This window comes from Atractosteus spatula, chromosome 2 (genome assembly GCF_055471065.1).
Source record: "Atractosteus spatula isolate fAtrSpa1 chromosome 2, fAtrSpa1.hap1, whole genome shotgun sequence".
Lineage (NCBI taxonomy): Eukaryota > Metazoa > Chordata > Actinopteri > Semionotiformes > Lepisosteidae > Atractosteus > Atractosteus spatula.
Window position 1 is genome coordinate 37,554,481 of NC_142707.1, and position 25,544 is coordinate 37,580,024.

At 34.2% G+C, this 25,544-nt stretch overlaps 1 protein-coding gene across 10 annotated transcripts in view; it reads right to left on the reverse strand.

Moving 5' to 3' along the window:
- The window catches only part of plcb4a (phospholipase C, beta 4a), a 166,588-nt gene that overhangs the window by 73,425 nt on the left and 67,619 nt on the right, over positions 1-25,544 (reverse strand). For 5 of the 10 annotated variants that reach the window (XR_016094297.1, XM_088934673.1, XM_088934642.1 and 2 more), the window contains exon 1: positions 5,513-5,666. The gene's annotated coding sequence lies outside the window, so the exon portion shown is untranslated. Of the gene's footprint in view, positions 1-5,512; positions 5,667-9,015; positions 9,095-18,756; positions 18,814-25,544 lie in introns of those variants that run through there. The other 5 variants (XM_088934682.1, XM_088934652.1, XM_088934612.1 and 2 more) reach the window with 2 other exon arrangements.

Consider the following 25,544-nt stretch of genomic DNA (forward strand, 5'->3'; position numbering starts at 1 on the left):
CACCTTAAACTTATGGAAGACTTACTTCATACTTGAATTTCAACATAGAAAATTACCTTCAGTCTGTCCAATCTCTAAACAATCTCTAAAGAAGTCAATGTGAGACACAAAATACTCATTATAAATGATGTAATATAGTTGCATTGTGTTTTGATTTTGAGTTTTGGAATAACCAGGACTCCCAATTTTCACAAAATGTAAAGATGTTCAAAAGGTTTATTTCACTTAGGAATCATAATTTTAAATAATTAATTGAGCACCAACCCTTAGAATATATTTAACTAAAATAGCTGAGCAAAAATCTAAACGGTGATAATATCATAATAGTAGCCAAGCCCAGCATCAAAGTGAATTCCCATGTTATTCACTGACAAATAGCATTTGAAATGGAACCAAAAGTAATATTCATCAGTTCAGCATGTCATTGTCTAAATTTAGGGTAATAAGCCTACTGTAAACATTCAAAAGAAGAAGAATTTTGCTCCATCCAAATAGCAGATATTTTAAAATACAAATATATCTCAAATAAATCATTACTTCTAATTATTTATATTAGACATTATGTGGATTTGCATTAAATCTGTTTTCTTTAAATGCGAATCACAGTTTTTTTTATACTGTACCTTCCTAATCTGGAATCAGTGTTAAAACGGTTTATCACCAAAACCACTTTACCAGCACAGGGGATTATAGCCTGCAGACTCTCTTTCAACATAGTCTTTACAGGAGAGGTACGATCAACTGGAGATGCAGTGTTTTGTCCACTTTCAGAAAGACAAGTTCAAAGATGCACAGTAAAGTCCCAGTAGTCACTGTCTTCAAACATATCCTGGTTGACTGAAGCCTAACTAATCTTGACAGCAATCAGCTCCACTGAATCACTCAGAACCCCCATAAGACTGCCTATTAATCAACACACACAAGATAAAAGGAAATATTTTTCTTGCAGAAATCAGGTCTTGAATCATCAGTACCATGAATATACCTTCAAAGTTTTAAACATTTTATTTTGGACTATTGGTTAAAACATTCTTAAATGTGTGGCAAGTCCCCACCTCAAGGTGGCCAATGGGGGCCTTTGTAAAATACACTCCAAAAGGCAGAAAGTAAAGGAGCAGTTTGGGGTGTACACTATCACCATCCACATGCACTTGGTCTGTTGGATCCTGCTCTAATGAACTCTAATGGCAAATACACACCACACACCCACGAGACAAGGACACACCTGATATACAAACTAACCCCATGTGACTCACTCAAACACACCAAACAATCAGTCACTTTACTGAAAACAGGTGAATTATTTACAGTCATTGTGAAAGTCTCTTTGGTGACCCATCATGACTGCATAATCCAGAGCCCACTTTAGCACGGTCAACTCAAACAAAAGAACAAAAGAATAAGAACAAAAAAAAAACTACTTCTCTAATAAGAATTGTGTTATGCTGCCCTGCACCCAATGTGCACTATGGCTTATGGTGATGTACACATTTTGGCCATATTAGATACACTTTTGCATTTTTTTGCTTCAAGGCTCCGTTCTAAATATCTGTATCCAAAATCAAAGAAAAAAAAAACCTGTTGTGTTCACAAGTGATCTCTTTGTGCTGAGTCATGTGGACAGCAAAAAGGAAAATGCAGACAGAATGATTTTAATCAGTATTCCTCAAATTCAATGTATTTGACCATATCTCTGAACCATATAATTAGAAGATTAGATAACAATTATGCAAAAGTCATCAGGTCTGTGCATTTCCATTTTCTTTTATAAAACAGAAACACAATTAAAGAGTGTAAAAAAACTAAGATGAACAGTATACAGAGTTTGTACTATTCTTTCAGCTTGTTGTCCTTAAAATTTAAAATATGACACATTTTCTTACCAAATTGTTATGTATTGGTGAAAAGTCAAATTTTCAAAACAGGTGGACTAAATTTGTTTAATTGTCTGATTTGTTTAAAACCATGGCTCAATTTACACAGTACGATATTTTAAATATGTAAATGACAACATTTAGAAGCAGCACATGTACAGTAGCTTTTCTTTTGACCTAATGAATTTCAGGAAAATGGAATTACCCACATTCGCAGCTTCATTATTTAACTCTCAAATCCGAAATGACCCCCGAGTGTTTGAAGGTTCAAAAGCTCTCCCGTTTTCTTGAATTACTACAATATTTGTATAGCCCTCTATTGATAAGCCTTCTGCTAGATATTATGCTATTTCTAGATATTGCTTATGTTATTTAAAGAAACGTGTCCTAATCAGCATAAGATGTAAGTTAAATATGAACATTAATATTGAAACATGACACCAAATGCATTTGAAATAACAGGCACTGTATTGTAAGGCACTGCCCATGTCAGATTTCATGAAGTAATTACAATGAAGTACAGTATATAAATTTATGAACAGTGTGTTTTTGGTAGTAAAAAACAGATATTGTAGACAGACTCTCTACCTCAGAGGATTCTAGTGTTTATCCAATTGAGAGCTGACACCTTTTATTTTCAAGTCCAAGAATAGCTTAGGCTGTAAAATGCCAAGGTGAAGCTTTATAAAAAAGTATTCCCTAATCCTCTCTGAGACAGCAATTGAACCTCTATAAGCCTGGCCTCTTTTTCAGAATGCCTAGGACTAATTGCGTAAAAATGTCAGTGCAGACTCTCTGATGCTGCTCACTCTTAGTCTTGTTGGACCAAGTTAAAAGCAATAAAATATTTCTGATAGTAAACTAAGCCAGGCCGAGACTGATGTAACCTGACTGGCATGTGTCTTTACAGATCTTATGAACTTCAAATGACCAGTTTAACAGAAAACAGACATTCATTTAAAATGAACAGTGATCATGCAATGCTGCCTACATACTGAACAATATATGGTTTGCTCTTAATGAACCTTGACGTCCCTCAACTGATCAATAATAACTAACAGTGCACCTGCCTTCCCTACATTTCAGTCAATAGATTGCCAATTGCTGGCTAAGGCACACTGGCAGCAAACTACAGTACCTCATATGACATCAGAATTAAGTGTTTTTTCTTTCTATTTCATTTCTATCATTAATTTCACAAGAGATAAACAAAATATATACTGTTTTTTAAAACTCATCTGCTTTCAAATTATTTAGGCAATATCACAGTTTCCATATTCCCATAAGAATATGGGATTGACATCATGATTGACATCATGAGAACGGTCTAAAAATTAATATATATATACACTGAGAAGCAGGTTAAGATCTGATGATCTGAAAAGATACAGCCACAGACCAAAAATGCAACTGTTATTAAGAGCTTACTGATATACAGTGCCTTCAGAAAGTATTCAGACCCCTCTACTTTTTCCACACTTTCTTGTGTTGTAGACGTATTTCAAAATGGATTGAATTGATTCTTTTTTGCCATCACAATGGCAAAATGGCAGACCCTGCGCTCTGACCCCAGGCTCTCTCCCTGTCTGTGTGTCTCACGGAGAGTAAGCTGGGGTATGCGAAAAGACAATTCCTAATGCAAGAAATTGTAAAGGGTTAATAAAGTGATGTTATGTTATTCAGGATTGCAGTAAAGTTACTCCAAACAATACAAATTAATGACAAAGGAGCCCCACTTCTCATGAAGCAAAAAAATTAGTATCACCAATCCTCTAATCAACATGGCTTTGGGAGATGGAAATAAACAACAGCAACTGTAGAAAACCCATAAATACACAAGGAGGAGAATACAGCCTGTTCACCCCATCCCAAAATTGACCATGACACCCTGTTGAAAATGCAGTCTGTACAAATACACCATTTAGATTATCTATGAATAAGGAGATTGACAACACATACTTTCTTCTAAAACATTCATGTAACATTCAGAAAAAAATGTAATGATAATATCACAACAATAATGATGTTAATATATTTGGAAATATTAGCTGGCCTGTAACTTACAACTTTTCAGCTCTAGACCTTTTCAGCACTTCTAAGCCCCAACATACTGTAGTATAGGGTGTAAAAAAGGCTTCTGTTTTTACAAAGGTGGTAAAATGTGATCTTCTGTACAGTTAAAGTCCGGATAGGATTCAAAAAGGAGCATTGTACACATCGTACTAGGCTATACAAATTTAAACTTTCCATTCAAAAACTAAAATGTAAGTGCCAAGTTTACTAATAATAACTAGTCACACTAATAAACCTTTACTCCTTGTAACAGATTATTTATTTCCTCTCAAATAAAAGACTATAGTCAGTACCTCCCATATAATATAGAGGCAGTAACATTAAAGCTTGAAGTTGTTTTGTACATACACAAGCACAAGCTGCAGGAAAAACAAATGTTACAATTGTCAAGGGATGATTCTCATTCTTCAGTGTCATTCAAAATTCTAACGACCTGTGGGTAAAGCTTTGGATTTCAACAAAACTGCCCTAAATGCAGCCAGGCAAAACCTTAATTACTTAAATTAGAAAAAAACAACACAGACTTCTTACAAAATTAATAAATAACATGCCTGCCGTTTTACCTGATTGTGTAAAATGGACAGCAAAACACTGCAACTGTATGTACTGTGATCGCTTGTCAAGGGAAATATTTTGATGCATAAAGTATACAGTGAAATTCCAACACAATGTATCTCCTCTTGCATTTTTAGATGTTTTTATATGTAAATCAATAAAATATGACTCTTTTTTATATTTCAATAAGAAAGTCTGTGAAACACCATAATTTGAGGAAGTCACGTTTAAGTAAACCTTGGAACTGGTTATTAAATAATCTTATTATAATGAATTTGTACAATTTATTCGCAATAAAAATCCTTAGGTACACCAATTGCACAGAACAAGGTCTTTGCATGCAGCAGAGGAGAAGTTTCTAGGAAAAAACTGCTTCAACAAAGTCCTGTCTAATACTAACGTAGCATAGCAGAATTTCAATATAATCTACAAAACCTGACAAGTCTTCAAATATGAAAATCTGCAAATTAGACCCAGAAAAGTTTTTTGTGATCAAGGAGCCCTGCTTAATTCAAATTCATTCCTCAATACAGCTCTTTCCAATTAGTCCTGCACACAGGAGATAATGGCATTCATGTTGCTATACCTATTAATAGTAGCACAGATGATGATACCTTTAAAACCTTCTGGGATTGCCCATCATATGCACAAAGGTACTCAAGGTTTTTTCATTGCATTCTCTCATGGATAATTGATATGTCTCATTTCACAAACTCCACAGACTCCATACAAGACACATCAAATGTTTCAAAAGACACATCAGAACTAATTTTACTACATTTTTGACAGATGTAAATATCTAAAACACCATAAACAAACTGGTCAAATCTATTTTAAAACAACTACAATTCTGTACTCATCAGTGATTAGATTTGCTTATTTGACGGCGAATGCATTGCAGCATCTAAACAATGCACAGTTCCACTCAGAAACATTAATCTCCAGGTGTAAAATACAAACTAATCATGATGATGCGGTATCTGCACAAGCAAAGCTGTTCAAGTGCTTACCTTACAACGAAGTTGTTGAAAAACAAGAGAGCACATGTAAAAATGTATTTCAGGGGGACAGATAGAATGGCTAGAACTGCAGATTTAACTGATGATAAAATGAGGCAGAATGCATTTCAGACTATCACGGTTTGCTCTGCTATACTGTGCATGTGAGAAGTGTTTGGGATAGAGACAAGTGAAGAAATAATGAACTAAATAGAGCACACCTCTCACACTACTGCTTGTTAACATCACTCTCTCCCACCCTCAATATGATAAAGATCTATCCTGTTACTCTACTGTGCATTTTACATCTACAGCACAATTGATGTACTGTAATAAGGAACTGCTTGAGTTATAACATGTTCATTTAAAACCCAGCTAAACATTACTTTCAAAATTCTTTTCAAAAAGAAAATAAACTCACTATCTATTTTATATTCAAAATATGTTTCAATTACTTCAAGGTAGTGACAAGGCACCTGTTTAATATTGAAAGAGTTTATATTACTTCTATATTAATTGCATGCTGATTAAAATGTCCAAGCTCCAAAAAAGCATAATGAGATTATAAAGTAAAAGCTTTAAAAATGTAATATTATTTCCCTGTAGGCAGTTAGCTGCTTTCTAAGCTTGTGGTTTTCTTAAATGAATGATACTGATACTGAAGTGGCCACGTGTTAAAACATGTTCACAACACAGACATGTAAAATAAATATTTCAAGGTGACAAGCAAATTGTCAAACTTCCAAAATATTTTTTTTCATTATTCAAACAAGTCCAGTCTGTGAATGTTCTCAGCATTAGGATGAAGCAGAATCTTTCTCACTGAAAAGCTTTGAATAAGAAAGCCTACAAGACAGTGTTTACAAAAGGCATAATGCTTGCTTTCCTTGAAACTGCACCTGTATAACTGATAAATGCAGTACAGTTTAAATAAACTGTACAGAGTCTTACATTTCACTAACAGGCATTTGTAATAGTTCCCTGAGACTGACCAGTTTTGGTTGAAAATCTCTAATATCCACCTTGAAAAGCCCTGCCTGGCATGTTGTTTTCTGTAGGCTAGACAGCAGTCTTTTTTTATTTTCAACATGGGCATAAAAGCCCTGTTTCCAAAAAAAAAAAGGTTACAATTAATTATTCACATGTACTTAGAATACAGTTGGCTGTTCCTATAGTGTCAAGAACGCAGAACAAAGCTAACTGCTCATATGCTATTAACACCTGTCACTGAACAATAGAGAAGAGTTCCTGACATCAGCGCCTGTTTTGATGGCATTCTACCACCTTTTATGTCTTTTCTCAATCTAATAGCTGACTGAAATGTTTTTTGTTGCATTTTAGAAAGTTGGAGTAGAAGACTTAGATAACATAAAGAAACTACAGTAATCAATCACAATCTGACTAACGAGTACTGGAAAAATAAGTGATGTATGTTAATGCTACACAGTATGAATCAATAACAAACTGTGAGTCCTGCCTTAGATGAACTATGCTAAAACCCAACTAAATGTTTTCTGATCTTAAATGTTACCAATCACTTAAAGAAGAATACTATAGAGTAAGTGGAGTAAATGTCACGCTCTTCTATCTACATTTAACACAATAATGTGTAGGCTATCAGTTTATTTTCTCTGTCATTTCCATTACTTTCGCATATAAGATTAAGACATTAAAATACCGGTATTAATAAAAACAAGTATTTTCTAATTAGAACATGTAGCATATCCTCTTTCTGCTAGATCTGATCCATCAGGGAGAGTTGCTTGGCTGATGAACTCAATACACTGAAACTCTGCTTGACATCCTTCAATTTTCAATTAGTATATTCATCTGTTGTGTGTCTTCCCATTAGCAGCACCAAACCAACAGCATGTTAGCACTCTGCATATCCAGGACAGGTAATTCTAAATTCACTCAACTCGCCATGAAAAAAGTTGATAATATCCAGAGAATCAAGAAAAAAAAAACGCAAGATATTTGTCTTTTCACAACTATTTTTATTACTTATTCACCAATTAAAAATTAAATTAAAACAGTACCTTTTCTTAAAACAAATATATATATGCATAAAAAGCAATCACACATATTTGTTATCCAACAACTGTTATTAAGAGAAATGTAAAAAACACTGAAGCAGAATCCCATGATGAATTTATGTACCATAAAAACCAGTTTTACGTATTTGGTTTCACCTATTTATTTTAGTAATATAAACAATAAAAACACAACAATAAGTACCAGAGTAACAGAGTACAATTGTGTAGTGTAAACATGCTAAAGGCAGAAAGTAAATTATTAAAAAGGAACAGATCCCTTTCCAGGATTTCCTCTTCAGTGTGTAAGTACTGTACACACTGTGGTTTTCTGGTATTTAACTAAAATAACTGTAACCGGTTTTGCACCCTCAGATACTGTCTGCTGACAATTTGCATTTGTTGTACAGCTGTAATTCCATTAAATTGTATGAATTTGAATTTCAAATAAATGGGAATCCAGAAGTGTCATTAAGTCTCCCTGGGCTCATGTTTCAGAATCATACCTTACAGGTACTTAGAACCATCACACGGATCTAAGTTTTGCAAATGCAAATGGGATGTTTTCAGCTTGACTTAAAATTGCTCAGAGAGATATACAGTAGTTTTTATCACCACAAAGTTCTTTTTTGGGGTCACAACAGTCTCCCTGATCCTCTGCTCCTTAACACTTAAGGACTTATTACATTTTAGTGTGTCTCTGTATCCAGTTTTCACCTCTTCCTATTATACAGTACAGTACATTCTTGGGTTTCCGAAATCAGCTAAATACAAAGTAGCTCAGACTTCCAGAAAGAGCAAGAATCTACAAAAAATATTTAGCGCTGTACTTTTACCTGGTGCCATTAAATATATAGTAATCAAACAAGACAGTTACAGTATCCCATACCAGGCTTCAGCAACACACTTCTTACAGAAAAGAATATGGCATGTGGGAATAACCTGCCCATCCCCCATCGTGTTCTTCACTGGCTCTCGCTCACTCTTTTTTTTTGTCAAAACTGCATGTTAGATCCATAAATAAACCCATCAAGTAAATGGAAAAAAATCTTGTAACAAAAATGCACTCAGGACAAAAATAGAAACATTAAAGTGACTTATCATCTACTTATATAGCTCTCATAACGAAGTAAACAGCATCTGCAAAAGCCGGATACAACAAACACCAACAGTAAGCTTCTCTATACTGTGGAGAAGAGTCATATTGGTACACTGATAACAGTGCAGGAAACATTTGCATATCTAAGGTTTTCCTTACTATCCTGCACACTGCTTATGAAGACACAAGCTGTTCCAACCTAGCAGCAGCAGAGCTAATGTGAAAATGTTTAACATTTTGATTCTGTGACATTTACTGATGTGTAAAGGGCTTTCTTTACATTAATTTGCATAAGAGTGTATTTTGTGCAGAAAAAAATATCACAAATTGTATGATTTCCTGTTTTCAATTTAGAATCGACAAATTATTTTTGTTATACTCACCCGATCTGAAATATGCTACTGTGTGCTTCTCATATCCCGGCTTGTAACTATGAACCCAGTACATACGGGGAGTACAAGGAAGTGCAGTCAGACTCCTCCGACCAACCCACCTTCAAGCCATTTGTCTTTTAGTTTGTCTCAGGCACCAGAGCCCTGTACCAGAGGTTTGGTGCCGATGGGAAAAGAGAAACGTCCCTCACAGACAGGATCCTAGCTGATTAATCCCTCCCCAACCTTGATAGAGCTCAGCCAATTGTGCTCATGCTTGGACTGTGAAATGACCCAAACCCCGCGACCAAAGAGCTCAGCCAGAACTCAAAATACTTGTAATGTTGAAAAAAAATTGTCTCTACTCTTTCCATTTCCAATAAAGGTTGAACTCAAAAATGTATCTACCCATCTAATTTCTAACTGCTTTTTTCAATACAGGGTCACTGGGGAGTTGGAGCCTATCTCAGTAAGAAATAGTCGCAAGGGAGGATACACCCCTGGACAGGATGCCAGTCCATTGCAGGGCACACACACACACACACACACACACACACCAGGGCCAGCTTTACCAGTATGTCCTTGGACTATGGGAGGTAAGTACTGTAGAGCACCCAGAGGAAATGCATGTGAACATGAGGAGAACATACAACATCTTTTTACATTCAGGAACTGAACCCAGAGCCCAAGCGATGTTAAGTGTTAATGTTATTCACTGCTCCACTATGCAGCCCCTCACAAATTTAATGGAGAGTAAAATATTTTATTTTCTCCCACAATTGTTAAAATGTGTGAATGCATCAATTATACAGTTTGATTTCATAGCTTGCGGTTGCTAATAATGAACCAAAAAACCTACAGCTGTAATTGCTGCTAAAAGTATTTACTCAGGGTGGCAAAATGTTTTACAATCAATATTTTAGAGATTTGGATTTTCTTTGCATTTTTTAATGATATTTAACTTCTTTCACCCAAAAAAGTGTTCAGTCTGAATATTTGAATACTTTGTGAATAACGTGAATACTTTTGCAAGGCATTGTAAATCATGTGTAATTTGTTGAAAGCTTACATAAGAGGGTGGAACACATACAGTAAATGCATTTACTTCTGGTCACTTGCTTTATCTTTGTCTGAGTTTGTATAAAATAAATCTGTCCTAAGAACTTTAAAATTCAATTTTTTTCTCATCTTAGTAACCACAAAGTTCTTGTTAGTGAACTGTAAATCCAGCTTTCACATGATGGGCAAGGATGATTGTATCCACACTTGCCATTTGAATTTCTGGTTGATACATTTGACCAAAAATGGTCAGTGTCAGCAATAAGCTAGGAGCCAGTCACATAATAAAGTATAAATTCTGCTTACAATGTAATTCACTTGCCTTCAAATCGGTCTCTTCTTGACTGACCTTTTTTGCTTTGAATTAGAAAACGATGGTTGTTATTCAGAGTATATACTAAAACATGCTATTATAGCAACTAAAAATATTTTAAAATGTCATCACTCATTACATTTTCTTTTTCTGTTTCAGTTAGTTCCGGATTCAAAATTATCCCACATTAAAGAGAAACAAACCCCCAACAACAGAAACATCCAACTGCCCAAATAAGTACCTATAATGAGTACTTCACAAAATTATGGTTTCTGCCCCCTTGACCTTACCAGCTAATGTAGCCTGAATAATAAGATACCACATTTTTTCCACAGTCACAGAAATAGAACACTACCTTATACAGAATAGGTTAGCAACAGAGTTAGGGGTTAAGAGTTTACTACAGTTCATTAAGTATGTGTACAGTACTGTACATTATAAAAAGACCTTTGAAGATGACTACAAAGGACTTTTAATGCTTCAGTTACTGTTTACCCAATTAGAAGAAAAGGTGAAATTTGTGGAATGTTTTCATCTTGATATCCAGATGAGGATATAATGCATATGCTGTAGACAAAGACGGAAACTGGTACACCTCATTACTATGTAAATGAACACTCAAAAAAACAGATCTCCTCCCCTTCATGGTAACCATTCTTTAATTGTCAGTATATATTTGCATTACTTTACATTGGGGGTTCCCTGTTGATAGTTATAGCTCAAAAAGGTGTCACTCATTTAAAAACTTGGGGAAACATGGGCTACACTAGAAGTGCTGAGCGAATGTGTTTCTTTTTCTTTGCAGGGAGCTTCTGATTTACTCAAGGAAATTTCCTGTACAAAAATATTTGTCTTTTAATATTTTCTGTATATTACAAATGAATATGAGTAAGAGACATATCACTGATGGACCAGTGAGGAGAGTCAAAAGTGAAAAAACAACCATATAAGTAACCTTAAACTGTTAAAAAAGTCAACCTTGGGTTTCAAATGTTTTGCAGTTCCTTTCTTGATAGTTAGGATGTGTTTTCTTTGGTGTTTGCAGAGAAACAGACTGACCTTTCCTAACAAACAAACACCACACAGATGTTGCTCCTCTATGACATCACAAATCTCCATAGCAACCTGTTAACAGTGACTGCTAGACTGTAATAGCTTATGTTATTGCTGCATCAAGCCAAGAGCAGCACAGGAAAAGACCTTGTTTCACACATTCCCCACCAGCACTTTACAGTACATTGGGACCTAACAGGTTGCCAGTGTATTTATAGGCATTATTCCTCTTAGGTGCTTTATCTCATTGGACCACCTTAAATAATGGAACATAACCCAAATTCAGACAAAATTATTTTGCAGTTGCAATGTCATTATAAACAGCCTGCATAGTCTAAAGCACACAAATTAAATAAACCTGATTTAATTAAAATATATTGCCATATTGATGGAAACATTCCTGCAGTGCCTAATATAATTTCAAACTAGATTATAAATTTTTGCAAACCCTCCAAAAATGGAAAATGTTTTTACAAAATAAAAATCTAACACCAGTTAAATATAACATATGTTTGATTTAGACTTTTTCAAGACAGTAAATCATTTTTTCTTGAATCATAATTTTACCCTAATTAGGATATTTCCAGCATTTGAAAAGGATGTGTAAAAACTTGGATAGGACATGAGAGGAATGCACATGTTCATTTTTGGAATGACAGAAAACTTAATTGTCATCTTTCCATTACACAAAGCAAGAGCTATTATAAATACAAGGATATCTCCTTAGGTGAACTTCCTCATATTACTTTGCTTGCCAATTTGGATACAAAATAAAAGCTTAGAATGTATTTTGGTGTGCAGAAAAATATTTTTTGAGTGTTGTTCCTGAAGTGGTAACAGGTACTGTATGCAAGAAACACAGCAGTTCCTGCAAGGATATCGACGCACGTCCTGTCCCTATTAAGAACAGCATGAGTTCTATCATTCATCTTCAAAATGTAATGTTTGATCATATCTAAAAGAGCTGCACACTAGGGATCGTGAATGTTAAAATTCTCCAGATGCTGGTTACAAATTGTGTTCACATCCACCCAGTATACATTTGGAAATCAGATCACTTTAGGTATTGCTACAGACATCAGGACTTGAAACTGGCCAGGTAGTAACAGAACCATCTGAAAGCATCTACTGTAGCTAGCATATACAGTAGACACAATTTGCGGTGCTGTAGACACCTTAACCTGGCCAAATACCTATCTGTCAACACTGCCTTGCACAGGGATATTGGACAGAAAATGGAAAGAATTAATTGTGTGCTGAATTAAGGTTTGAACTGAGGTTTGTTATTGACCAAGTCCATGTCCAGCCAATGGAATGATTTTCAAAGAACTGTGCTGTTTAACCCATTCAATTTGACTGACAAGGTGTAATGGTATGGGGTGCAATTAATGTTCCAAACATGTTGAACTGGGAAGCCATGCTGCCCAGTGGTATGCAGTCGCCATCTTGCACTATTTGTGCACCCTGATGGACGCAGTGCTCTGAATGGTCAATTAGTATTGTTTACGATGTTATAATATGAACCCAGCTGTACGCTAATGGTAGAACTTGGATTCTCATGTTTGACAGCAATACCCACAGCTGTAGCATATGACAGAACCTTTGCAGGTCTTGCAGTGTCATTGGACAGCTCTCCCACAAGTCTGTGTCAGTTAATGTCTCATAGACTTCAGGCATGTGTCATGACAGAGTGGTCCCATCCATGACTTGACATCGCTGATCAGGTCTGCATGTTTTCATTCTACAGTATATTTTACATTGTAGCTGATCAGCACTAGTGTGGACTGGGGCTGTTTCGTCTTACAGTATGGCCTTCATTCATCCATTCTTTATCCACAGCCACTTCATCCTAAAGACGGTAGTGATGAATGGAGCCTAACCTGACCAACACAAGGTGCAAAATCCATCCCTAGTTACAGTCACACGAACAGGGATAATTTGGAGATACAGTACCTATCACCTCACCTGTACTACACTGGAGGGAGAAAGGAAGCCAGAGCTCCTGGAGAACACTGGGAGTTGATGATAATTCCCCGCCAACCTAATAACTAATATGGTGAGACAGCAGCACTAACCAATATGTCACTATGCCACCCATGAACATTTATTGAATCATCAAATAATGTCACACTTAGAATTTAATTTTATTGCCATTTTGTATACTTAAGATTTAATAAAAATGAGGTTATATCTAAAGGAAAAAATGATAAGAATCATTTTTGGATACATTTGTTCAAGAAACCTTGGTGCTGTGTAATACAAAGCTATATCCTCGGGCCTGGCATACAAAGAAACTATTAAAGAAACTGAATAATATAATAAAAAAACTACAATAGAATGATTAGTGTATCCAGGGCAATACTTTAAAATCAATTACATCAGTTACAACAGCCAGCCAGGATGAAATGTAATCCTTTGCAGATCAGTGAAGGCAGACATATTCATTTCAGAATGTTTTAAAGATTTCTTTGTTAATATAAAAAGCACATTTGGTGTTAAGACAGTTGTATGTGAGATATTATAATTGTGCTAATTTAAATTTTGTGACAAAGACAGCATCTGCATCTAAAATTTTGTTCCTACAAGTTAAATAAATTATCACGAATTTCACAAATTAAGTGATGTCATCCTAACCCAACAACACACCCCCATAAGAGGTAGGAGGTACTGACATTAATTACAATTCTGAAAGTCAATGTAAAAATGCAGTAAACAAACAGGAAAGGTAAAGGTGGCATGCACAGGCAGGCTTTTAAAAATAAGTAATAAAAACCTGGATGAAAGGCAGAAGGAGCATTTTTGATAGAAGCAATCTGCATGAATAGCAAGACCATTTGTGGAATAGCTGTGCAGTCTAAATGGATATAATCTAGGTTCACATCACTTTAACACATCAATTAAATTTCTAAATTATTCATGAGGTCAAAATTCTTTAAATTTGTCCAAATCTGATTACCTAATTGTTTTTATAGATAACAAATTAAAAATTCCATGTGAAATCTACTTTCCTCTTTAGACTTAGGGGAATTTTTTTTCTTGCTTTTACTTTATACTAAGTGAAAAAGATTATGATAACTTGGCATGGACAGATTTCACAATAAAGTGACATACCTAGTATCACCATTTTATCATGTTCTAATAGATTTAGCTTTATTTTGTGAACAAACTGGACAATAAAATCATTGAAAAGATTGAAAAGACTATCAACTCTTGAAATAATAGAATATCACTTTAGAAAAAATGTGTTTTTTATTATTAACATCAGTAGGAACAGTTATGTTAATTAGTGGCACATTAGTACTTTGTACATTCTAAAGAAATGAACAACATTACATATACTGTAAATAGACATACATTATGAGGTTTTGTACATTATTCCTACAGTATACAGTATGCCTCACACTTGGCAAACTCCTTTCCTATTCAAACTCCAGGGGAAAAAAACCCTCTTGTGTTGCATTTTGCGAATGAATTATTTAAAAAATATGAATGAAAACCATCTCAGGACTTGAATTTGCTATCATGAAGATGACAATATATATCCCCTATGAAAGTGGTCATTTGCATCCTGATTGTTTTTTATTTCAGTTTCGTGTTACTTGTCTTATATCAAGCATAATCATATAATTATGATTAAATAATTAAAATGATTAAAATATTTTGGAAGTGGAAGTAACTTTTAGAGGTTGGCATGGAAGCACAGTGGTTAGCAATGTTGCCCTGCAGCACAGGGACCTTGCATTCAGTTCAATTCTGCACCCGGGGTGCTATCTGTGTGGAGGTTTGTGTCTTCCCTGTGTTTGCATGGGTTTCCTCTCATAGTCCAAAGACAGTTAATTGGCTTCTAGGATTGGCCCTGGTGTGAATGCGTGCTTGTCTGTGTGTGTCCTGCGATGGACTGGCGCTCCACCCAGGGTGTAACCTGCCTCGCGCCCATTACTTGCCGAGATAGGCTCCGGATCCCCCATGACCCTGAACTGGATGAAGCAGTTAGAAAACGGATGGGTGGATGAAAATAACATTTAGAATATTTATCACGCTTAACTGACTTTTCCAAGAAATATTGCTTTCATAAAAAAAAAGACAGGAAGACAGATAATGAAAAATGTAAGTGTAACGGTGGTTAACAGGCTTTCATATTCTGCTGTGTTACTGATTTGCTTATCCTGAGCACTGCCTTTCAAATGCATTTGAGAAGCTTTTTATCTGGGCTATTAACACTAATTTGCACACTGAGTAAAGATCTAAGTATAGTGATGTAAAATATATAGATATATAATAGGAAAACAACAAGTAAGAGTAAAACAGTTCTTAAACACTGTAAACCACAGGGTTGCTTTTATAAAAATCCTTGGAATTTTACACTTATAATTTAAATGTTTGAATAATAATTTGAAATGTTTTCAGGGACTTAGTTATTAACCTCTTCTGTAATGTTACAGTATAAGACATATCTTAGTTCCAGACAGCAACTATAAACTGCCTACCATTTTGTATTTTTCCATACTGTAAATTTAATAATACATAATAACTTAAGGTCTTCCACACGTAAACTTACTTCCTTAACTCATTTTAATAAAATTAGTGGAGCTCTGCTGGTGATTTTCTAGGGTTGGCATTGGTAGGGCAGTCAGATTTCTGCATAAAGATCACAGATGTGCCTTGTGATGACTAATGACTAATGTGACTAATGTGATGACCTGGTTATGACTGGTATGATTGTAAATAATTTAAATTAATGTTGTTTTTTCTATGGTCATGTTGTGTACTGTGTGTTGTTTTTGTATGTGCATGTTGTATACTTAATACACAACAGAAGAAAACAAAAGTGAACAAATAAAAGCACAGCAAGCTGATTAAGTGAAATTAAGAGTAAGATTAGACTGCATAGCAAAAATAAAAAGACAGGTACTTCAAAAAAGGAGGCAGTCGCATTGTTTTTAATAGATTTGTGATGTGTGTTACAGTACGTGAATGTGGTGTTGTACACAAGAAGGTTAAAGAAAGAGGGAAATAGAATATCTAAAATTTACAGTTCTTTAGGTGTAAAGCACATTAGGATGCTAAGCCATGAAAAGCACTATATAAAATATGACTTGACTTGAATAAGTTATTCTTCGGTATTTTAGATTTTGCTTTGTAAAACAGTCTTATACTGTACATTTCCTCCGGTTGTCAAATAATGTGTCTTATTCTGTGTGCTGGTATTTCTTTTGTGCTACTTCAGCCACACAATAAGCTAGATACAATTCATGGTTCACACATCTTTACACATCATAGTTGTTAAATTGTAGTTAAATGACAGGTCATGTGCTTTTATTGTCAATAAAAGTCTGAGTATACTGGTATCCATGAACCTATTACTGCCTCTAATGAATGTCTTTATTGTCATTATTAACAGGACCTTCCCAGCATGTTTTTCCAGCCAAAGTTTAATGTTGGAATAAGAATGACAGAATGTACTGCAGACATACAGAGGGAACACAGATGAGGACGATTTTGTACTTTCTTCCCGTTGTCTCTGATTTACAATTCCGGCATCACTAAATGGAGGAGTGGATTAAAAATAAACTAAAACTATGATAAAGAGTTTGTAAAAAAAGAGTTAAGTCACTAAAGTGAACTGCAGCTTGTTATGTTCTTCTTTACAAGTGGGGTTTTAAGGCCTTATTAACCTGCTTTTCAAAAAATCTTGCTATTCCTAAAAACATCAGCAATATACAAGCATGCGAACATCAGTAGGCAATTACACAAAATAAAGAAGAGTAACACTCTTCAGGTTCATATATTTGGTGAATGATTTAATGCTTTGAAATGTTTAATCTTTAATGTATTCATATTATTATAGGAAACACACAAAACTTGATAGAAAATAAGTATCTGGAGTGCTACTACTTATGTGTTAGCATATGATTAGTATACAATTTTTCTTAATCTTTATGTTAGTAACAGGCACAATCACCATTTCTAATACAACAGATGCGAGACTTTAGGAGGATTTTGATAAAAACATTTATTTAATACATACTTAAATATAAATATAAATGTAAATATAAGATATAAGAAATTAAGATATTTAATTCTTAATGGCATGTTATAGAAAGGATACCGCAGTTGCTACACTTATTCTTACAGTATATTCTACTTCACAGGTCATGTATTACCGATCTACAGTATTTGATAGTCTGTCTTTAAATTATTTCTACTTAGGAGGTAAATACAAAAAGTAATAATGAATGCAAATCCTTACTAATTACTGAAAAAAGTAGATTCATCATTTGGAAGCACAGAGTAAGAACATGTCATAACAGATACATGTATTTTTTTTTCAGAAGCTGATAGTATTTAATGTATTTCTGAAACACATTAGGCCTAATATTGACAACGACAACCAAAATAATGTTGCATGTGTAAAATGGAGTTAAATGTTCTACAGTAAAATACATTTAAATTATCTGACTATTTTAAAACATAAATTATACTTATTATAATTATACTTGTTCACCATTTAAACTTAAATTAATGGACATTGGACCAAATTAATGATGTTTTTTTGTTTTCATTTTAAAGCTATATCAAGTTAACAAAATAGGTTTCTTGATTATAAATCTCTAACTGACATAGTAAGTGAACAGTGTATTTGTGTTAAACTCTTTTACATATAAATATACGCATTGCTGATGATGAACAATGAACGCATCCACGTGCTTTGGTTTCAAAATGTTAAACTGTATTTCAGAATGATTCCAGAGAAGATGGCAAAAATAAAATATTTTAGCTTTTGATCAACACGGTATTTCAGTACTTTATATTGGTAAAATTCTAATTAACACAATGAGAGAATGAAATTTAAAGGGCTAGTGTACTTAATATTTTAATGTTAATCATTTACTCGCCTTAGTTCTTATGTCTTATAATTAGCTGTAGAAGTTCACAATTTTAGCACACTGCTAATGCTCCCTCGGTACTAACTGTTCAAAGGAAAAAACATTCAGTTCTTGCCTTTCTGTACAAATTGTTCTCAACCATAATCATCCAAATTAGTCCAGTACATGTACCGAAAGAAGCAAGTCATATAATTGCCTTGTTGTATTGTCTTCTTTTTAAAGTAGACGAGATGTTTGTGGCCATGTTTAAAGGTGCTTAATATGAGTCTGGATATATGGTACAGAAGACTGCAAATATGAGTCTGGATATATGGTACAGAAGACTGCATATAGTATATTAATTTTAGTAAGATGAGAATTCTCATGTAATTTTTAATATAGATTTTTTAAAATTTTAACTAAAATCAGCTTTTGTTGTGCTCATAATGAAGTTGTACTTACCTAACAATGGTGAATGAAAGTGGTCTGATTAGGCCAATGCAGCAAGACTTCTTCCTTCTGTTTGTGGAAAAAAAAAAGAAATCAATACTGAACTCTCACCGAAGGGAAACCTCCAGTGAAGGATGTCTCATTTCAAATATCCGTGAAGCAAGTATTAATCCAAGGCATAATAAATGTTTAAGCAGTGTCTTATGGGAGATTACTATTCTTCTCTTTCCATAGCAAAACCTAAAGACAAAAAATATACCTTCATTCTCTTGCTGTTGACTTAGGGTGGGATGAGGGATTTGTAAAGAGGTTATTTTAAAATATCATGGCAAAGGTAAAGCCAAATTTGTTTCAAAGATACTGGCTGAAAGCAGAATTGGAGTGAGATTACTTTTCCTTTCCTCAACCTTCCGTGGTCCAATTTATATGGACACTAAACAATGCAGAGTTAAATTCTCATGTACAGTAAGAATAACAGAAGATAAATTTACATCGTTACATCGTTTGTCATTAAAAAAGCCTCCATTATACATGCATTGAAATTTCTCGCATTTTGTGCATTCTTGCAAATACATTTTTTAAAATAAAAAAAGCACATTTAAATAAATATGTATCCAAAGTATATCCGATTTTAATTGTGACTCTGCCATCTGGCCCCCAATCTTCTTTAGAGTAAATAAAAAAAAACTTTTCAAATTCTGAGTAAAGCATTTTTTTTTTTAATTTTATTTCCACCTGATTAATGTAAACAAAACATTAATGTACGCTAATTGACCTTCAATGACTACCCTTTTTATTGGTATAGTATGTAAATCAATAATGATCATCAAAACCAACATGGGTTGAAGCCTTTCCACAAACCGTAACCTATATCATAACCATTGTATGACCATAATTATGGTTAACTTGATTTTCTGTTTCAGAAGAAGGTGAAAAGTACTCCATTGTATTTACAAATCTCACGACTAAAGAAAAGTTCAAGACATTATGGTACGATAAACTATTTTCAGTTAATTCCTAGCATTTGAGTTATACGGTCAGAATTGGTTTAAAGATGGACACTTGATTAAAAAAAATATTTTCTTATGAGGACTCATAAGAAATTAGGTGTTGTCCCTTTTCCCAAACCAAGACATGAAAAACACAAGGCCTCACATAAGATGAAGCTCATTTTATGTACTTTGTCAATAGATATAATTCATTTATTTACATAGAATAATAAAACCTAAAAAACAGTTTACTTGATCACCATCTCAGATTGTAAAACCTATTAGTATACAACATAAAGCTTTGGGTTCCTAATCAACCAGCAGCTGATCTGGTTCTTATCAAGGAAAGCAAAAGATACAATCAGAGGCACGCTAGAAGGAACTCTTAAAGAGCAGGTGAAGTGTTGTCTAGTGTCTTAAAAGCTTGTTAATGGCTTAAAAATACCATTATAAACATGGAAATTAATTGTCACAAATGTAAACAACAATAATATAATCATATATCTAGTTCCATTTATACAAAAAGCAATTTGTAGTCATTTGTCTTTTACAGTGTCTAAGGTCAAAGTCCTTGTTGTACTGTATGCTTGAAATAACAGAAATACAAAATACAAGAAGAGTAAGAAAAATCTTAAATAACATACACATATCATATACAAAATACAGTATGATGTCACATTAGAGTGAAGAGAGAATCCACAAATTTACCAATAAATATTTTAATAAATACTTTTATAGCAGTGTTGAGTTGAGAGACCAAATACCCTCAGGGTACTGTAGGTGCTCTGTTCTGGATTCTAAGCCTTCTTCCCAAGTTGGGTAGGAGTGGTCATTTATAACCCACAGAGTTTTTCAATTTAAACACGTTGCATTTGCAGGTGCAACAGTCATAGACAATTAATTTAAAAGCAATGTGGACCACTCAATCCTGTTGTCTCCTCTTCTGACTGCTAAGTTTCCAAACCAGACTGTCACAGAAAAACATTGCTCTTAATTGTTACCCTGTATAAATGGAGCTTGGCTTCCTGAGACACACCAAACTTTCTGAGCTGCCTAAGAAAACAGTCTCTGATGGGCTTTCTTTACTGTTTTATGTACAATGCTCTCCCATTTCAAGGTGGAGGAAATTGCTGTGCCAGGAAACTTAAAAGAATCTACCCTCTCCATTATCTTTCCATTAAACACCATAGGTTGCATTTGATTCCTGTTATACCTGAAATCAAAGATTACCTCTTTGTTTTGATTAATTTCACAGATTTGGTAGTTCATACACATCATTAATATACAAGGAGTATGGAAATGGTGACAGACTTGGGGGGCACCTGTATTTAAAACCAGTGGATGTACTGTAAGAGTTTCAGGTGTACTTTGACCGCCTGCCTCCTGCCTCATAAAAAATCTAGAATACATAAACGCTTCTTCCGTCTTAAATATAGATAAGCAAAATATGTTATAGATGTCACAGATGAAAATAGTAAATAACATAATTCAACTGCGAAACCATAATATCTGTAATCCCACTCATTTGAACTGTTTCAGAGGTGAACCATCTCAGCAGGTTGTTGCATACATCAATGTTATACTGACATTAAAATGTTTCTGAAGAACATTCAATATTTTTTTTATTTTGTTGCACCATAGCTATGCATAAGAAGAACTGCAAACAGCAAATTTAGTTTCTGCAAATATATTTTTTAATATGATTAAAGTTCCAGGAGTTCTCTCAGAGGATCAGATTAATTATCAAACTTCTACAGCATATGGACAGACAGGGATCTGGACATTGTAGACACTACAAGTAGGTGGTCAGTGCCTCACTTTATTTTTGAGGATTATTCTATATCAACACTAGAAAAACGTCTACCACAGTGAGGGCCTGGCTCTGCTGAGAAGGACTGAAGCATTTTTTGATTCACTGCACTATGCTAATGGTCTCAACACTATACAAGAGTGTAAAACTCACTGAAAGGATAGCTCACTGTTACAGCTGAACTAGGCCCTCTGCTATGGTCCACTATAAATGGATGACAGACCTGTTCCTGAGGCATAAAGCATCGCTGTATTGTAGCAAAACAAGAGGACTCTGGTATTGATAAGTTTTACTTTTCTTAACTTTAGGAACCAAACTGTTAACAGACCTTTTTTAACGCATTCAAGTACAGTAGGTAGTTGCCACAGCATGCATAGGCTGCAAAGGAACAGGTGAAAGTTAGGCTATGATACAACAGGTAAATATTACCCCTGAAGAAGGCTCCACAGCTGAAACGGTGCGTCAGCATGGAATAAACCTTTACCTGCTCCTTTCTTTATGCAGAGTAATTACTGATGCTGAATGCAGTACTGAATCTAGTACTTCATAGTGCACATAACAGGGCCCTTCACGAAGTGCAACCTTTGTTGGTCTTCGCAGATCTGACCTGTATCTGACCTGCCGCTAGCACACTTGCAGTTAGCAAGTGTTTAAACCATCCCAAAGCTTTCACATTTCATTCTGTTAGGCATAAATCATTCTTTAGGACTGATTGTATTCTTACTTCAAACATGATCCAATCCATCTCAAAGTGGGCATTCTACGTAGAGTGTTTTTTGCAATGTATTCTGCCTGAATATTGTACTCCATACCTCTCTTTATCGAGGGGTGCTCATCAAGGACGTTCTCTTGATGTCTGTCATTTCTGTAGAACTCCTTACATAACCACTTCACTGACCTGACACTTTAGTTCTTATCAATATTATAAAGAAGCAACAATATCTACCACTTTATTGTTACATGCTATTATTTTTAGAGGATACTGCTTAATCACTCCTTTTCAGTGATTTCAACATGCATTCCAGATATAAAATTAACCAGTCTAAGTCTGCTGGCTTTAAATTCCCTACAGATACAGTACATACTGTTTTATCTATAAACAAATCTGCTGTTAAGTATTATCTTATATCTTAGTGTTACACATGACTGTTGAAATTATTTTTTTCCCTTGATCATAAAAACAGAGACAGATTTAGAAATATGGATGCAAATTCTAAATTTTCTCCCAGCATACATCATTACAATAAAAATAAATGTACTCCTGTGCAACATTTTTTTTTCAATTCAATGCCACAGTTGCTATATTGTATCAATTTATTGTCGCTCCATTAAAAAAAATGAAAATGATAAAAAGAACTAAAAGTACTAACCTTATTCATAAACATCATTACTGGATTTTACTGGACTGTTTTTTTTTCTTTGCATGAGAATTGTATTGCATGCATAGCATGTACAGTATATACAGCATTGTATAAACAAGTTTTTCTGAGTCGTACATATCCACCTCACTACAAAAGACAGTTCAAGACTATTAGTGTCAGGCTTCTACCTCTGTCATGCGTACAACCACCCATATACAGTGTATATATATCTCTGACTCAGAGGTACACTCAGATGGATCTGCGTCAGTGCTATGGCACCATCAGAAACACTTAACACAAGGAAAGCTTTTTCAGATTCTTTTATGTCACTGCACCAATGCATTTTTGCAATTGACTTTTCTTAACATATCAAAATTACCTGTAAATTACACTTTTCAAAGCAACTACAAAAAAGTGGTTTTAATGTACCCTACAAAACATTTTTTTCCACTCAACAATTTGATGTAGCAATTTAAATTCCCAGAGCGCACATGGTAATCACTTACTCTGAGCAGAAATGAGTAATTTACTACTGTTGAATATTTACTAGATAGGAGAGTTTACATGCTACAAAAGTTAGAGAAAAAAAGTAGTCACTGCACAGATCTTCACTATTCTTGTGCCCATGCTGAACAATTTAAATGATAATTTGATCATTTAAATGATAAGACCTACAAACTAAAATGTATCCTAGAAAAATACTTTTCTTAAGCATTTAGTCCATGGTAAAGCATAACTTACAGTACCACAGTACTTTCTTGAACTGAAAATTGCCAAGTGGTGAAACCTAGTTTAAACCTTGTAAATAAAAGCACTTTATATAAGTATTCAAAAAGAATGCTAGTAAACTGTAGGTTGCATACAATAAACTGTATACAGTGCACTATGTTATTTCTCTGCGGGCATTATTTTTATGTGGGCCTGTGTTACCAAAAAGAGAAACAGTTGTGAAGAATAAAGGACCTCTCCAGACAAGCTCAATCAATGTCTATTCAATATTTAATTGAAGTAATCTGAAAATACCTCAAAAATACATGACCCCACCTTCTATAGATGGATGTTACTCAGTGTTCTTTTAGATATAAGTACAGTATAGTCACTTTTCAGTCTTAACTGGAAAAATATTTAGTGTGAAACATCAAAAAAGAAGCATGTACTATTGCAGAAACATCACCAATGCAAGAGCCAGAATAATTTCCCCCAGGAATTATTTTTTTAAGCATATGAATAAAATCAAGAAATCAACGGAGAAAATATGACCTCATCTCAAACTGGTGGTGGTGCATAAACACAGGCAATTAATTGTCAGAATCTACTATATATTGTATATATAGTATATTAGTATTGTATATATTGTAATATAAATGTATAGCAATTGTATAAAACTACAGTATTTACTTTTATGTCAGGGAAACATTTCAGGGTCATTACTTTGCCTGTATGCACGAGTGGGTATGCACAAGTGGCTGAATTGACCTTGTCTATAGTAGGTTTTTGCAGTTCTATAAAAAAATCTAATTTACAATGAGTAATATATAGTTACAACAATGTATCCTTTCATACACAAACTTTTCTCTGAATACAATTTCTGTTCTACTTGGATAACAACAGTCCTAAAATAGCATCTTATTAAAATGTATACACCACAGAAAAACATAAGCTACATTCATTTTAAATTCACAAAATCATGCACATTAATAATTCCTACTCATTTAAATCTAGCAGCATCAAATGGGAATAGCTATAAAACTAGACTTTCTGGTGCACAAATTCTATGGCAAATCAACATAAAAATGCAAATAAAAACCAACCCCATTATATCCAACCTTCTAATAGGTTTAATATTGCTTGAAACTGAACAAGTTTCAAGCATCTTAATAAAAGCTGCTTTCAAGGCTAGGATAAATTTCTGAACTGATGAGTCATAAGGGTCATGTTGTAAATTGAAAACCACAGTTCTGTTAACAGTTCTCATTTCCAATGTGCAATGCACAGACAGATCTTTTGAATTAGGCGATTTTTTTACCTAATTACACAATCCATCAAAAAGAGTTCAATAATTCTTACCAATATTTACATAACTTAGCATATTACTATAATGATAACATTTAAATTGAATTAAATAATATAACAAATGTTTTGAAGTTGATATTTATATACTGGTATATCTTTTGAAAACACAAATATCCCAGGTTTATTCCAGTGGCTTGTTGGATATACTGTATATTTACATGATAAATGAAATCACACAGATTTGTTAAGTGGTATTGTTCCATGGGACAACACAATGGGCTAGATAGACCAAATTAAAGATGTGACCTTGACCATCCCAAGGAATAAATATCACATGGCTGCTATCAGCAATTCACCACTGTGACAGAATTGAATAATAATTCAACACACTGGAAAAAAAACAGGAATCCAGCTCCCCAACATTCAGGCACAGGATACCTACGGTATAATGGTCCAGGAGTTTTAAATCTGCAATAATACATTACAGACTGCAGTGGCTGAAGTATGAGAAATTCCAGAGAGACATCAGCAGTATGACAGTAGTTGTGTGAAAATGACCTGCATGCTCATTGATCATTTAGAGGTAACTTCCTGAAAGTTAAGAAATGCAATTGCTTTCATCTGTAT